Consider the following 15,030-nt stretch of genomic DNA (forward strand, 5'->3'; position numbering starts at 1 on the left):
TAATGTTCTTGAGATAATCATTAAGCTTAAATCATATAGCTGTACATATATTATGTTGTGCTTCCTTAACAAATTGATTTTTAGTAAGGCTTGATAGTTAGATACGAGTATTTAATTTGCCAACTCCAAATGTTCACATAATATGATACGATAAGATTCATAAAATATTTTCAGTAAAACCGTACTAGTTATCTCTCTCTAGATTTCTAGAGCATCTCTCTACTCTCGTTCTTTCCTTCTTTTGCCTTTTGCTGCCCTCCCAACTCCCCCTTTCTCCTTTTTGTTTAACCTAACTTCCATACCTGTATTACCCTTCTTCCTTACTACCCCACTTTCTCTTTTCTCTCCTATGTCGGACCTGGAAGACTTCGCTAACCCAAACAGAGACCCGTTTGCCTTCTCTAATCTACGACAGATGGGGCCTGTAATACACCGCACAGTGGATGAAAAGTTAAAAGCGCATGCAGATGCGGGGCGTATGGTTGTGGGTAAGTTTAAAGACTAGAGGAACAAGGACTTTACTAGGGAGGAAATTCAAGCTTGGGTGTTCTCTAATTGGAGAACTAGAGGTCTTGTGATAGTAGAGAAAGTTAAGGACGTCTTCCTCTTTAAATTCACAAATGCAGAGGATTGTAGAGCTTTGGCAAGGCATGGAGTCACTACCTATAAAGGAGCGCTACTAGTCTTGAAAATGTGTCTCATTGGTCATGCTTTACGCTCAATGCCCTTTGATTCTACCTACATATTTGGGTTCAAATTGAGGGTCTGCCACTCTACTACAACACCATCAAAATTGCAAGCAGAGCATTTGCAAGGATAGGGAAAGTGTTGTTCTATGATGAAGACTTGCTGAAGAACTCAGTCAGATGTGACATAGTCTGGGTGGACATTAGTAAACCTCTCATCCCAGGCTTCTATTTCGAATATGCAATTGGTAACTTCGAATGGGTAAACTTCAGATACGAAGGGGTATTCGTTTTCTGCAATGCGTGTGGCAGAATTGGCCATAAAGGCAATCACTGCAAATCAATAGAAGCGGCAATGATGCGAGTGTGTAATGGGGATGGATGCCTCAAAATTAGCCCGTCCTACAAACCGTTGTTCACAAAGAAGCTAGTGGGTCTGAAAAGTGTGGAGCGACATTGAACAATGTGGATCGACCTCACTGACGACTATCTGGGACGATATTGTGACAGATCAAGCGACTAAGAAGCTAATTGGGACCCGGAATCATCGTCGGAATCGGACAAGGACTATGATGATGATACTAAAGATAATCCTCCTGATGATGACGATGACGACACCATAGGGGAAGCAGATAATTCGAGCGAAGACAGTTCTGACTCACCGGGTGGAGGTGGAAGGGATGAATCGGATGAAAACCTAGATGCTGATGGTATAACAATAAGTTCTTCAAGCTTTCCATAAATAATATTAATGTCATACCAACTACCTAGGTTGACATTCCCCTCTCTCATGGATTACTTTATTTATACACCCCAACCCCACTTGTCACTCCCTTTTATCCGAACCTTTCAAAAAAACCCAAACAAAACCCACCCCCTTTCTAATGCACATGGAGCTTCTAAATTCTCTTGCTGAGCTGTTCGACATGGGTTTCCCTATAAGCGACATTGAGTCTCTCTTTTTGTCCTCCTCGGATGTGGAAAGCTGGGATAGGTTGGTGTTACCTACTCTTGATGATGCTAACCTTTCCAAGAATGGCAAACCGAATTTTGTCCTTTGGGATGTAAATGCAGTGGTGATGGTCTCCAATGATGGCATGCAAGGTGGTCCAACGAAAGGAGGTAAGCGTTTTACTACTCCTTCCTTTGATTTTTCGGATGATTTGGACTCTTCTTTCGAGTCCTGGGATGAACTTGGCAGGATGATTGTACCTTTTCTAAAGCCCAAAAAAACAATAGGCCCTAAAAGTAGCCCATTTTGATGCATTAATTTCTATTTCTCAATAACCTCCAAAATTTGCCCTTAAAAACCCAGCCAGTATACCAAATTCTCCAGATTCCTTTGTCTCTGCTAGATCCAATTTGGATCACTCACCAAAAGTTGACTTAACAAACCAAATGGCCCGAATCAGCGACTTAAACATTTCACCTAAGTCATTAGACTCAGAGAAGGAAGGCCTTGTCCCTCCAAAGGCTGGATCGGCGCCAGTGGACAAGGGGAAGAGCTGTAGTACGGAGCGGGCTGAACCATTTGGCCCATAGTGGGGGGATTGGACGTGCAAACTCGGTAAGGCCCAAGAAGAATATTTACTGGAAGCCCAGTGGGTTCCTGATGGAAAATCTGAAAAAAGGGAGGCTGCTGGTGGGCCAAGTAGGGTGAAGCGCCCATTCAAATCAGTCCTGGACCTTAACCTGGACCAGAAGGAGGAAGTGCATGTAGAGCCCAACTCATAGAAAGCTAGGGGAAAGAAGAGAAAGAAGACCAAGGTCTATAGAGGTGCTGCTGCAAGGAAGTTGGGGCTTTCTGATGATGATTCGCCTTCACTGTTGGTACCGGAAATGGAGAAGAAGTTGCTGCAGGGTTCAAACTCTACAAAGGATGGGATTGAACGTGAAGTGCCGATCTTTTTCAAATGCTGCTGTTCGTGCTCAAAAGGTGACGTGGCTACCCTCGGAAAGCCATGAGAGGCCAAATGAGGCTTTGGAGCTGGAATTGTAGGGGTCTAGGTCTTTCAAACTCCCCTACAGTACCCTTTATTAGTTTTAGTACTAGTAGCTTGTTTGTTGATTATATTTTTATTTCAGAAACTAAGTGTCCTGATTCTGTAACAATCCCAATTTTCGCTAGAATGGGATTTAGTATTTGCTCCGGGTTTGATGCCCAGGATTCGGCTGGGGGGCTATTTGTAAGATGGACTAAGCTATTCTCTGTGGAATGGCTTGCTAGGTGTCGTTTCTTTATTTCCTGTAAGGTCACTGACCAATTGAATTATGAATCTATTTTTACCTTTGTTTATGGTTCGCCTTATATTGATGATAGATAACAGGTTTGGGATATGCTTGCTCTACATCTAAGGGCATACCCTAGCAATCATGCGTTAATTAGAGATTTCAACCAAGTGTAATGGCCGTCACAAAAGCTGGGTGGTGCACCCAACATTAGGGGGGCACAGGACTTTAGACAGTGGAGAATGGACTGTGGACTAATAGATATCCCTTTCAAAGGAACACCTTTCACCTGGACGAATAACAGGGTGGGGGATGATGTAATCCTGGAGAGACTAGATCGAGCATACTGTCTTGCTGGCTGGCTTGACCTATACCCAAATGCTGTAGTCTTGAACTTCCCTTGGTTCATTTCTGACCATAGCCCAATATGCCTTGATACAAACCCCAATGATCGTAAGAAGAGGAAAAGGCCATACAAAATTGACGTGTGGGCTTTATTCTTCGAGGAAGCCATGCTGCTTTTTGAGGAGGGATGGCATTCACATCAGAATGGGTCTATGATGTATCAGATTTGCCGGAAGCTACAGTTGGTACGACAGAAGCTATTAACCTGGTGCATAGAATGGAAGAAGTCCCAAACTGCAGGAAGTACAATTGGCATTCGAACTAGGAGCAGATCAGGCGCCCTTGGTTACTAAGGAAAAGCAACTGCGTCAAGAGTTACTAAACAAAGCGCAAGTCCAATGGATCTTCTGGAAGCAACGTGCAAAATCGAGATGGGACCAACTTGGGGATGCAGTTACCTCTTTCTTCTTAAGAAGTGTGAAAGAGCACAAGACAAAGAACAAGATCATGGCGTTGTAAGGGGCAAAGGACGAATGGGTGATGGATGAAAACAAAATTTCAGAAGCTTTTGTTCACTATTTTGATGATATTTATAAATGTGATGTAGGAAGGGAAACAGAGGAAGCCAAAGCTAGAAGGACCCTTTTGTTGGAGGAATGGATCCAACACATGCCCGTGCTCCGGTCTATCCTGCAACAGAGCTGGAAGATAGTTGGAGTAGATGTTTGTAGTGCAGTGAAAGGCTTCTTTCACAACGCTAATCTGCTACGTGAACTGAATATGACTCACCTATATCTGATCCCAAAGACCATGAACGCAAGCAAAGTATCCTAGTTCTGGCCTATTGTTCTCTGCAACACTTTCTACAAAATCATCTCGAAGTGCCTGGTGAACAGACTGAAACTGGTCCTAGGAGATTTGGTAAGCCTATACCACAATGCTTTCATTCCAGGAAGGCTTCTGGTGGACAATTGCCTAATTGCCCACGAGTTGATGCACACAATCAAAAGTAGAAAGAAAGGATCAACCTTCGCAGCAGCTCTTAAAGTGGATTTAAATAAGGCTTATGACAAAGTTAGACTTTGTAGAAAAAATCCTCAGAAGAATGAACTTCCCTGAGTTTTGGATTAGATAGATCATGGAATGCATAACCTCAGTGTCCTATGCTATTCTGGTAAATGGGGAACCCTCGAAGTGGATCAATCCCTCGGTAAGCTTAAGGTAGGGAGACCCACTCTCTCCATACCTGTTTATCTTGTGCATGGAGGTCCTATCCAGAAGAGTGAGCTTCTTACAGAAGAGGGTCTAGTGACAGGCATCAAAGTGCACAGAAATGCCCCTACTATCTCACACCTTTTCTTTGCTGATGATGCCTTGTTCTTCTTCTGGCCTACCATTTCTTCATGTGCAACTATAAAGTCTTATCTAGAAGATTTTTGCACTATAAGTGGTGAAATGGAGAGTAAAGAAAAGTCTTACGTGATCTTCAGCCCTAATACTCCCCGAAGTTACAAAGGATCCTCAGAAACCCGTTATGTGTAAAGCAGGGACAGAATCTGGGAACTTACCTAGGCTGCCCTATGGAGATTGATAACAGAAATGCTTCCAGTCTGAATTTTCTGGTGGAAAGAGTTTTCCAAAAGGCCATGTCTTGGAAGTTCCTAACTCTCCCAAGCGGGGAAACTAGTTCTTACGAATTCAATTTTAATAGCTATCTTATCTCATGTAATCTCTTTGTACCTACTGCCCAAAAAAGTCTCAGAGAAGTTGACCTCAACTTGCTTGAAATTCTTTTAGGGAAGATCCATGGAGAAGAAACCAATTTACTGGAGAAAAAGGAGGTGCTAGAGCTAAGAAAGGACCAGGGAGGACTGGCCCTCAGGAACATCCCTATGTTGAACACCTCTTTGCTCTTCAAACAGGCATGGAGGATACATAATGATAAGGGTTCTCTAATGATCAGTAAGGTCTTGACAGGCAAATATCACATTTCCCCAGTCTCTTATGCGATCCAACAGAGAAGCCCAAGGAGAGCCTCTTGGGCTTTCAGAAGCATGACAAAGGCAGTTGAGAGGATGAAGATGGGTCTAGGAAAATGTATCACCAATGGCAGAGACACAGATATCCTAGGAGATTGGTGGTTAAAAAGGGGAAGGATTAGCTTCAGGGACTCTGTGTCAGAAGAGGACAAGCTAAAATATAAAAAAGTAGCACACCTCATTGACTCCTCAGGACACTAGAATTGTGGATTGATCTGGCGCTTATTTGATTTCGATGTGGCCAGAGATATTTTGAACACCCCACTTGGGAAGGATGAAGATGTATGGGCTCGTGGAACTACTGGGGATTACTCTACCAAGTCAGGCTACAGATGGCTAATGTCCATCAGCGATATACTGACAAGGGGGAAAACTAGGTCATTGACTAATCCTCCCTAAGCTAAACAAAATTTATAATCACTTAACAAACCTAAATACAAGTATAGAGGTAAGTTAAGGGTCGAACCCAAAGGAACGATTATGCTCAAGTGCTTTCAATTGGGCGCCTAAGCTAGGTCAAAGTTAAGGGTAAAGAAGGAACACTAACAACTACCAAAACAAAGAATCAAACAAATAAAACACTAGGGAATGGGGATCAACAAGTAATCATGACAATTGCAACAACTTGGGAAGAACATGCCAATCAATGGTTGTGAAGACTAATGACAAGAGCTATCAATTGGAATCAAAGAGCTATCTCCTAATCGTTAAGCTAGTGGTCTCTACGAATAACAAACTAGGAGAATCACAATCCAAACCAATCGATAATTGCAATTCCTAAATCAATGTGTCGTATTATTAGAAATCACAATGCAATCTAGCATAATTCTCAAGGCCTAATCAAATTACACACATGCAAACTTTCATTAATCACTTTAATCTCAACAATCAATCAACACAATTCCCAAATTAATCACAATCAATCAATCATACAAGTTTCACCCAATCCCTAGCCAAACAACTACTCAAGAATCATCATCTAATCAACAAACAACTAAAGAAATCAAGAATCAACAAAATATCAAGAACAATTACACTAATCAAGAATCAAACATCAAAATCAAATCAAACAAACATGAAATTGAACAAAGCAATAAGATGAGATAGAGTTAGAAATACTCATTGATAATAGAGAAGATCTTTAACACAATGTCACCCTTGTATCAACAATCTCTCAAATCACCATTGAAATCTCTCACTTTCTTTCTCTAAATCTACTCTTAAACTAAACCTAAACTAGATAGAGAAACTCTCAACTAAGCTAAAATTATGATCAAAATTATGTCTAAAACTTCCTATAAAAATCGGGTTAAAATAGGTATTTATAAGAGGCGCGAAAATGAAATTGAGTGAAATCGGAAACAGGGAGGAGCGCCCGCGCGGGCAGGGGTGCGTGCCCGCGCACAGGCCATGTGCGCTCGCGCTCTTCTGGGTTTATTCGACTTCTTCGATGCCTCGTGCGCTCGCAAATGGGTCTTCGTGAGCTCCACTTGATGAACATTGGGGGTGGCAGTTTCCAAGGGCCTCCACGGTGGGTTCAACACCATCTTTCATGAGAGCGCGGCTTGAGAGCGCAGGAGCTAGAACTTGAACCATCCACTTCCTTGCATCTTGACCTTTCCCAATGCTAAGTTTGCTCCAAATGCATCTTCCAACATAGTTGGCCACCAATATCCGCACCTAGACCTCGTACAATACGTACAACCACGAAAAGAGAGCAAATAAAGGAGAAAACACTAGAAAAACCATAAAAACATAAAATAAGAGAGAAAAGGTAAAATAAAGAGAATGTATAAAACTAAGTATTTATTAAGAAAGAAAGCTATGAAAGAAGGTAAAACAACCTAAATACTCATCAAATGAGTGCCATAAGTGGCACTCATCATATGCATGTGTCTTGGACGAGTGACATATGGGTGAAGCTTTGGAAATCTAAAGTGCCAGAAAGGTGGAAGATGCTGATTTGGAAGATCCTGCAACGCTGTACCAGCTCTAAAGCTAACTTGAGGAAAAGAGGGGTCCATGTGGATATCATGAGTGTTGTTTGTAATAACTCGGAAGAGTCTGCTGAGCACCTATTTAGAGACTGTCCTGTCATCTAAAGAGTTTGGGCATGTGGCCCATTAGGAATCCAAACGGGGGAGTCAACTCCACCTTTACATGTTTGGACACATAATATGTTGTGGTTTATGCTTAATCTAAGCACTGAACAGGGAGGAGCTTTTATGGAAACAATATGGACAATTTGGTTGCATAGGAATGAGGTGACATTTGGGAAAGCTGCCCCAAGTCTGAGTAGAATAATGGCTTTGCTAGAGGACTCTATATCCAGGCTGAAAAATGTAAAGAGGCATTAATGTAAGAAGGATGCTAGCTTTAAGGAGGACGCTCCCTCGTGGTGTAGAGGCAATGTCACAAATGCATCAACCATTACTGTCCTCACGGATGGGGCCTGGAAGAAGGACATCAAGGGTAGGGTAACGACAAGAATTGGGTGGGTCATCACTACACCTAATGGGGACGTAGCAAAAGGAGGGAAGTATGTTACTACCTAATCGCCATTGCAGGCTGAACTATTAGCCATCAGGGAGGGTCTTTTACAAGCTAAGAAGGTTGATACATCGGCCAGGGTCTATACAGACAGCTTGGAAACAATCAATTATATCCGACAACCGGACAAAGCGCCATGGGAGGTTTGTAGATTAGCACAAGAATTACACGATCTTTGCCTCGTCTTTTCTTATTTCTGTTGTAATAAAGTACCAAGAAGTGTGGTTACCAAAGCCCACCATCTAGCCCAAAAAGTTAGAAAGGAGAAATGGGCCTAAGAACACCCTCTCGGCCCATTTGTTTGCCCATTGTCCAAAAAAAACAAGATTCATATAATATAAATTTTATTAAAAAATTGTTAATTTTAACGAATACGATTGTCAATGTATGTCTGACCTTAAATATGTGCAATTCTGTAATACTCCTATCCCTTTTTAAGTGACTTTTCCTGAATCTGAAATTTTTTCAAGTGACCTTTTTTGGAAACATTTAACTATTTTTGATTAGTTCTCTCCTTTGGTCTTTACTTATCAATTAATTTTTTGAAAATTCACATTGTAATATTTTGATACCATGACCCAAAGATGGTGCGTCACTTAGCAGTAGAGTGTTAAAAGTGATAAAGAATTGACAATTGTAACTGAAAGAATTGTGTATTTTGGCCTATTGTATCACGCTAATAAATGGTTAAAATAAATATACGAGGGATTAGGTGGGTTAGTGAGGCATTTACAAATATATATTGAGGGGCAATGTAGTCATTCACTTTAAATTGCTCAAAATTTAACGTGGTATCATAGAGTGATCAAATAATATCATAGTATATATCAAGTGGTAATAAATACACTCTCAAGGGTATTTTATAAGCTTAGTGGTACAATTAGAGTGTTGTCCTTATCGAATTGTCAAATAATACTACTATATATTCAATGATACTATACATGCTTCCAGTTGTACTAAATACACTCTCAATAGTACTTGAATAAAAATTTCAATGGAATTTTATAAACTTCCAATAGTACAGTCAAAGTATGGATCCATCACTATTTTCTTTCTTTTCACGTGTAATGGGGTATATATTACTTTTTTATTATCTAGTACTTTTATTATATTTTAATATTGTTATGTTTCTGTCCTAGAGGTGATCAATATTGGCCTGACCCGCTGGTCCAGCTCGAAAATAGGGCGGGTTTGGGGAAGACTACAAAACCCATTTTTAATCAAAAACCCGAACCCGGCCCGAAAAAAGCCAGCTTGACAAACCCGCTACTTTTTTGCGGGTTTGGGCACGAGGTATCATGTTAAGGCCCGGTTCGAACCGAACCAACCCGATTTTTTTATCACCTCTAATCTGTCCATACGTAGTTAACCTACATTTCTACTTCCTCTAAATATATTGATAATATTGTTGTTAGATCAAGTGATGAGCGAAATTGTCACAATAATATGACAAGCAAAAAGATTAATATATTTAGGGCCTATTATGAAGTGAGTTGAACTGAATTGAACTGAAATTAAGTTGAAGAGAACAAACCCTCAATAGACAAATTGTAGACATCTACTTTTAGCAACCTAACCCAAACGAATAGTGCGATAATGATACAAGAACCATGCTAAGTGTCTTTGGATATTTGTGGACTAATTTTTTTCACAAGTATGGACCTTAGAGGTTTCCATGGTAGCATAGACAATGTCTAACCAGCCACAAGAAATACATAAAATAACGAGAGCAAACACAAGAAAATTTCTATTACTTTGAGAACGAGAGAGTACAAGACAATGCAATGTGCCTGGAGGAATAAATTCCCAATTAACAAGTGAGGCAATTCCTCTATTTATACTACTTAAGGGATGGCCACACTCGGACAAATAGGCATAACTACCCACTACTTGGTAACTTCCCCTACAAATTGATTTCTCTCTTGTACACATACTTGCGGTACAATCGCATAACTGTCCACATAGGAGGCTAGGAGGAGTGGGCTGCAACATGGGTGGTTACAATAACTACCCACTCCCTAATACTCACTCCTTAATTTAAGGAATGACCGCCACATCATCATGCACAAGATACAGCTGACCATAATCCCCACTAAGGAGATAACTACCTAAGTAGCCCACTCACTTAGTCATCAAGTAACTACTAGGTAGTTACCACACATGGTAACTACCTCCCCCATGATCCTTATAAAGGGACTCATGGTAGACATTAACCTCACTTTAATCCTCATTTAAATCACGGAATTTAGCAGCTCTCGATCGTCATGTTTAAGTCATGGTGCACAGGACCTGCTTGAGTCATAGCTTGAGCTATTATCCAACCTAGTCATTTCCTTATGTACCCTAGCCTCTATAGGCATCCCTATGTTCAAGGCTGTGCCCAGATTGGCAACTGACCCATTAGTGACCACCTTCCCCCTATAGAACTTTATTTGTTTTGAGAAAGTATTTCCAGTGAATACCCAACTGATAGAAACACAAATAATGGCTCCACAGGCTAACCTCTTGTCCATGGTTCCACTAAGGGTTTGGTTGAGGAGTTCCTTAGACCTTTTTAGAGTGCCCTGACCTTGCAAAATGGGGTTGATGCCTTGCTAGGCAATCCTAACACAATAAGAGGATGCTCATACTTGGGGTTAGCCATGGTCTTGCCATGCGTTTGGTGCAGGACATTAACTATGTCAACGGTGTTTCGGGTACAAATATTGTAATACCCCTTATGATTTCCTTAAAAGGATTTAATATACTACTCATACCAATAAGATGCATCTTCCTTTTAGGGAGCTCATATGCTAAGATACTTCTTAATTAAGCGTGCTTAGTTGGGAGTAATCTTGGGATGGGTGACCTCTTAGGAAGTTTTCCCAAGGTGCGCATGAAATGGTCTATGAGGACAGTTGTTGGCCCTTGATGCGCATTTCATGACAATAGGCCCCTCCTTAATTTATTTGGGGTCGGGGTGTTACAAATACCCTCAGCACGTAGACCTATAGCGTGCTAACTCGTGTCCCCCAATTAAGTTTTCAAATAGTTAATTGGGGCATGACACATGGCACAAATCAGCAACAAGGTAGGCCTAATTCCTAAGTAGTCGTAAAAACAGTGGCAGGTATAGACACATAAAAATGTCTCCCCAAAACCAAACTCAATGATGAACAATCTTTCATCGCTATTATTAGTCGGGTTGAGTAATTAATATTTGGATGCTTAAATCCATATTTAATCAAATATATTTCATAAACCAACCCAATTCTTACCCTATTTCCTCAAACCATAACCTGTTTTCCTCTTTTCGTGTCCACAACTAAAAACCCCAGCAAAACTGATTTTGTGGCCACATAATTTTGATCCAAATTTTATTTGGTTGGATAGGCCTGGAAATAAGCTTTCCAACGGTATATCATAAGTGATATGTGTTTTATATGCTATTTTATCCCCCGTCCCACGGTCATTTATATGCATATTTGAGCTCTTTGGAGCTACTTTTAGTACTAATGTGTGGTTTCAAGTGTTTTGTAGGAATTTCCCGGATTTGTCGACAATTCCTATGGTTTTCCGGCCACTACGAGATATTGGAGCTTGTAGCACATTTAGGACCGTTGATTGTAGCCCAAGACCGATCATATAAGTGATTAATGGCTTGGTTCGTGGAATTGGTCCGAGTAATGGACCAAGAAGAAGGAGTTGGGCCTTGACAATTGGAGCCCAAAAGATTTAGAAGAGAAGCTCAAGGTTTCGGCCAAAGAAAGTCGGGCCCGAACAGGTGGCCATTGGCTCGATTGGGCGGCTGCCCAGAAATGAGCACACGAGGAAAAAAAGGCGGGCCCGATCGGGCGGCCCTTCGCCCGATCGAGCGCGTGTATTTTCAGAGGGTTTAGGATTTCGTTCTTGGCTAATCTTCGAGCTTAGGATTAATACTCTTTTGTAATCTTTCTTAGTTACGTTTTTCATTATTCTCTTTTCATACTAAAAATTTTTAGAGAGATTTTAGTTGTTGATTATTGTTAAACTCAAGTTTTCCCCTTTTAGTGCAATTTCATATTTCCCTACTTTCGGTATTAATTCTTCTCTCCTTAATTACTTACTTTCTTGCTTTTGATCTTAATCATGTCTGTTTCATATGCCTTGATTAGTTTAGATTTAATTATGTGTGAGTAGCTTAATTCTAGGGTTCTTGGGGGATCTATAATTAATATGAAGGGATAATTTATTATTATTGATTATTGATATTGCATGATAATTTCTTATTGAATTGTTTTAATTCTTTACAATTGGATTATGAATCGAGCAGAAGTGATTTGATTATAAAAGTATAGCAATGTTGAATTAATGAATCGAGCAGATGTTAATTTGATATTAATAAAGGCTATTTTCAATAGGAACTTAGATCTAGTAAATTGCGAGAGCCTGTTAGATCTATGTTGATTAATAAATTGCGAGAGCCTGTTAATCATGTTATATGTGCAATTTTGATTATTGATTGTTATGTCTTATCCCGGAATATTAATTATTGGTGAACGTGTGACCCTAGGCCTTTTATTAATTGATTTTCCCTATTCTTAATCTTCGTAGTTTAATTCCCTTCTAATAACAACAATTTGGTTACTTAATAGTTTAGATTATATTAATTAATTAGGAATAAAAAGACTTGTTTCCCTGTGGATTCGACCTTACTTCCCTATCTACATTAGTTAGAGGACTTAGGCAATACTTTTGATTAGGTGATACGACTTTAGCCTATCAAAATTTGGTGACGTTGCCGGGAAAACGGTTTTATTTTTATTTCTGATTGTTTTTTTTGTAGTTTAGATTATTCCCTTTCGTCTCGGAGAACGCAAGTTCTTTGAGACAAATTTCTCATATTTGTTTGGTTAGTTCTGTGTTTATGCCCAGGGGTTCTAGATCAGGTTACATTCCATTCGATGCTGAAATCGAACGATCTTTTTATACATAGAAGAATCTTTACAGACAGGTATGAAACACTTCCGAAGGTAATCCACCTTGGGAACCCCCATCTGATTCTAGCGATTCGGAAGCTTCTTCAGAACCTGAATCAGAGATGACTGATCGCGGGTAGAGTAGGTCGTTGGTCTACAACCCTAATCAAATTAGAAATTTATAATTCCTAAACTTACACCAAATTAGTTAGTGGTAAGTATAGGGTCGAACCACGAAGACTAAGTGTATTCAATTTATGCTAATTAAACTAGTAGGATGGTCGTAAGATAGAAAGAGATTCGACTAAACACTACTTAGAGCAAACAACGAAAACTAGGGAAAGTGGAATCCAATTACATCAATGCATTCAACAACAACATTGCAATTAGATGAAAATGACCTCAATTAGGAACAATCAACACACTCGACTCACTCTCGCGCAATTAAGCATGCTAATTATCCTGCTAAACTAATTCACTCTTGTGCAACTAGCCTAGCATAGGTATGGAAGAATTTAGACTCTTAAACAACTCACTTTCGCACAATTGATTGAAAGCACAACTAAGAACATAGAATCAATTAGCTAGAAAGATTCTAATCTATATAAGCATCATCCATACACAATAATAAAGAATCAATTGCATACAAATCACAATCAATCATTCAATTCATCAACATAATCTTCATCCAATTCCTTAGAATAAAATCTAATCTAACATGATAAAGAAGAACATGAAAAACAAGATAAAACTAGAATTAAAGCTAAAATAAAATTATTAAACTAATTAACAACTCTAATCAACAAGCAAATAAACAAAAACAAGAAATAAAGGAAAGCAATAAAGATGAGGGAAAGTTAGGAAGACTCATTGAATATATGAGAAGAAAATCTACAAATTGCTTTTCCAACCTCTCAAAACTCCATGAAAAATCCAAAATTTCTCTCTCTAAAACTACTCCTAAATTAGAGAGAGAGATTCCTAATCTAACCCTATGAGAGAGAAAATAAAATAGACTAAACTCTAGGATGAATTATTTGTTAATTAAAAGTTGAGAGAGAAAATAACCCCAAAAGGGGTATTTATATACAAGCTAAAAATAAAATAAAATAAAAAAAAAGAAATAAAACTAATTAAAATAATTAACTAACAAAACCAAAATTAAAAGAAAGAAAAGGAAAAGGAAAATTAAATAAAAAAAAATGGAAAACCAAACAAAAACCCATGAATTCCCCATCAGACCCTTTCTTCTCCTTTCGTGGCTGCTCTGATTTCCATCATCACCATCAGCGCATCATCACTATCATCATCACCATTAATCGTTGTCAATCGTGGCCCTTGGATTAATTGAATTAATCCCAACTGTTGAAGCTCATTAATTCCGTACAATTGGACCCGATAAAACGGAGCGGCCACGGCTGGGCATCTCCCAGGCATCTACCGAAAATTGGACAAGGATGGAAGGGCTGTCCGCGCCCGCGGCGGTCTGGGTTGCTGTTTGGTGATGCGGGGTAGCTGTGAGAATGCGTGGCTGCCGTAATTAATCGAGGATGATCCAATGGATGCGTGGCTGCTGTTTGCGGCGGCTGGTGGTTGAAATTGGTGTTGCCGCTGTTATTTGACGGTGGTGAGAAGGTGGTTAATGGGAGGTGAATTGGAGCTTGTTGCGAGTTGGCTGAGGAACAGGGGATAGTGGTGGCTGTTTGGCGGCTGACGGTGCTGTGGGTTGCGTGAGGTGAAGCAGGGGTTAAAGGTGGTCTGGTGGTGCGAAGTGGTGGCTATAGATCGTGATTGGTTGCGAGATACTGGTGAATTCGGGGGCTGCTCTATTTTGGGGGCAGAGCTGGGCAGCGTTGCTGCTGTAGATTGTTGTCGGTTGAGAGCTGCTTTGAGTGGAGGAGATGGTGGCAGGCGAGTTGTGAGTTGGCTGGGATTGGTGGTGAGGTAGGAGGCGCAGCAGGTGCGGTTTGTGCTTTGGTGTTGCGGGCTGCTGTAGTTGTTGGTGTTGTTGAGGAAAGCAGGGGAGCAGGGGAGTTGTTTGTGGTTGAGTTGTGGTGTCGGGTAAGGTTTGGTGTGGTGAAGGATAAGAGGATAGAAGAGTGGCAACATAAGGAGGTAAAGGGCAACACCTTGTTCAAGAGTTTTGCTGAACTTGATTGACTCGAGTCCCTAACAAGAGTTACTAACTGGGAAACTCTTGCTTTGAATTTTTATAACAAATATTACCCTGCAGAGAGGACAATT

Source organism: Chenopodium album, chromosome 10, assembly GCF_948465745.1.
Source record: "Chenopodium album chromosome 10, dcCheAlbu1.1, whole genome shotgun sequence".
Classification (NCBI taxonomy): Eukaryota; Viridiplantae; Streptophyta; class Magnoliopsida; order Caryophyllales; family Amaranthaceae; genus Chenopodium; species Chenopodium album.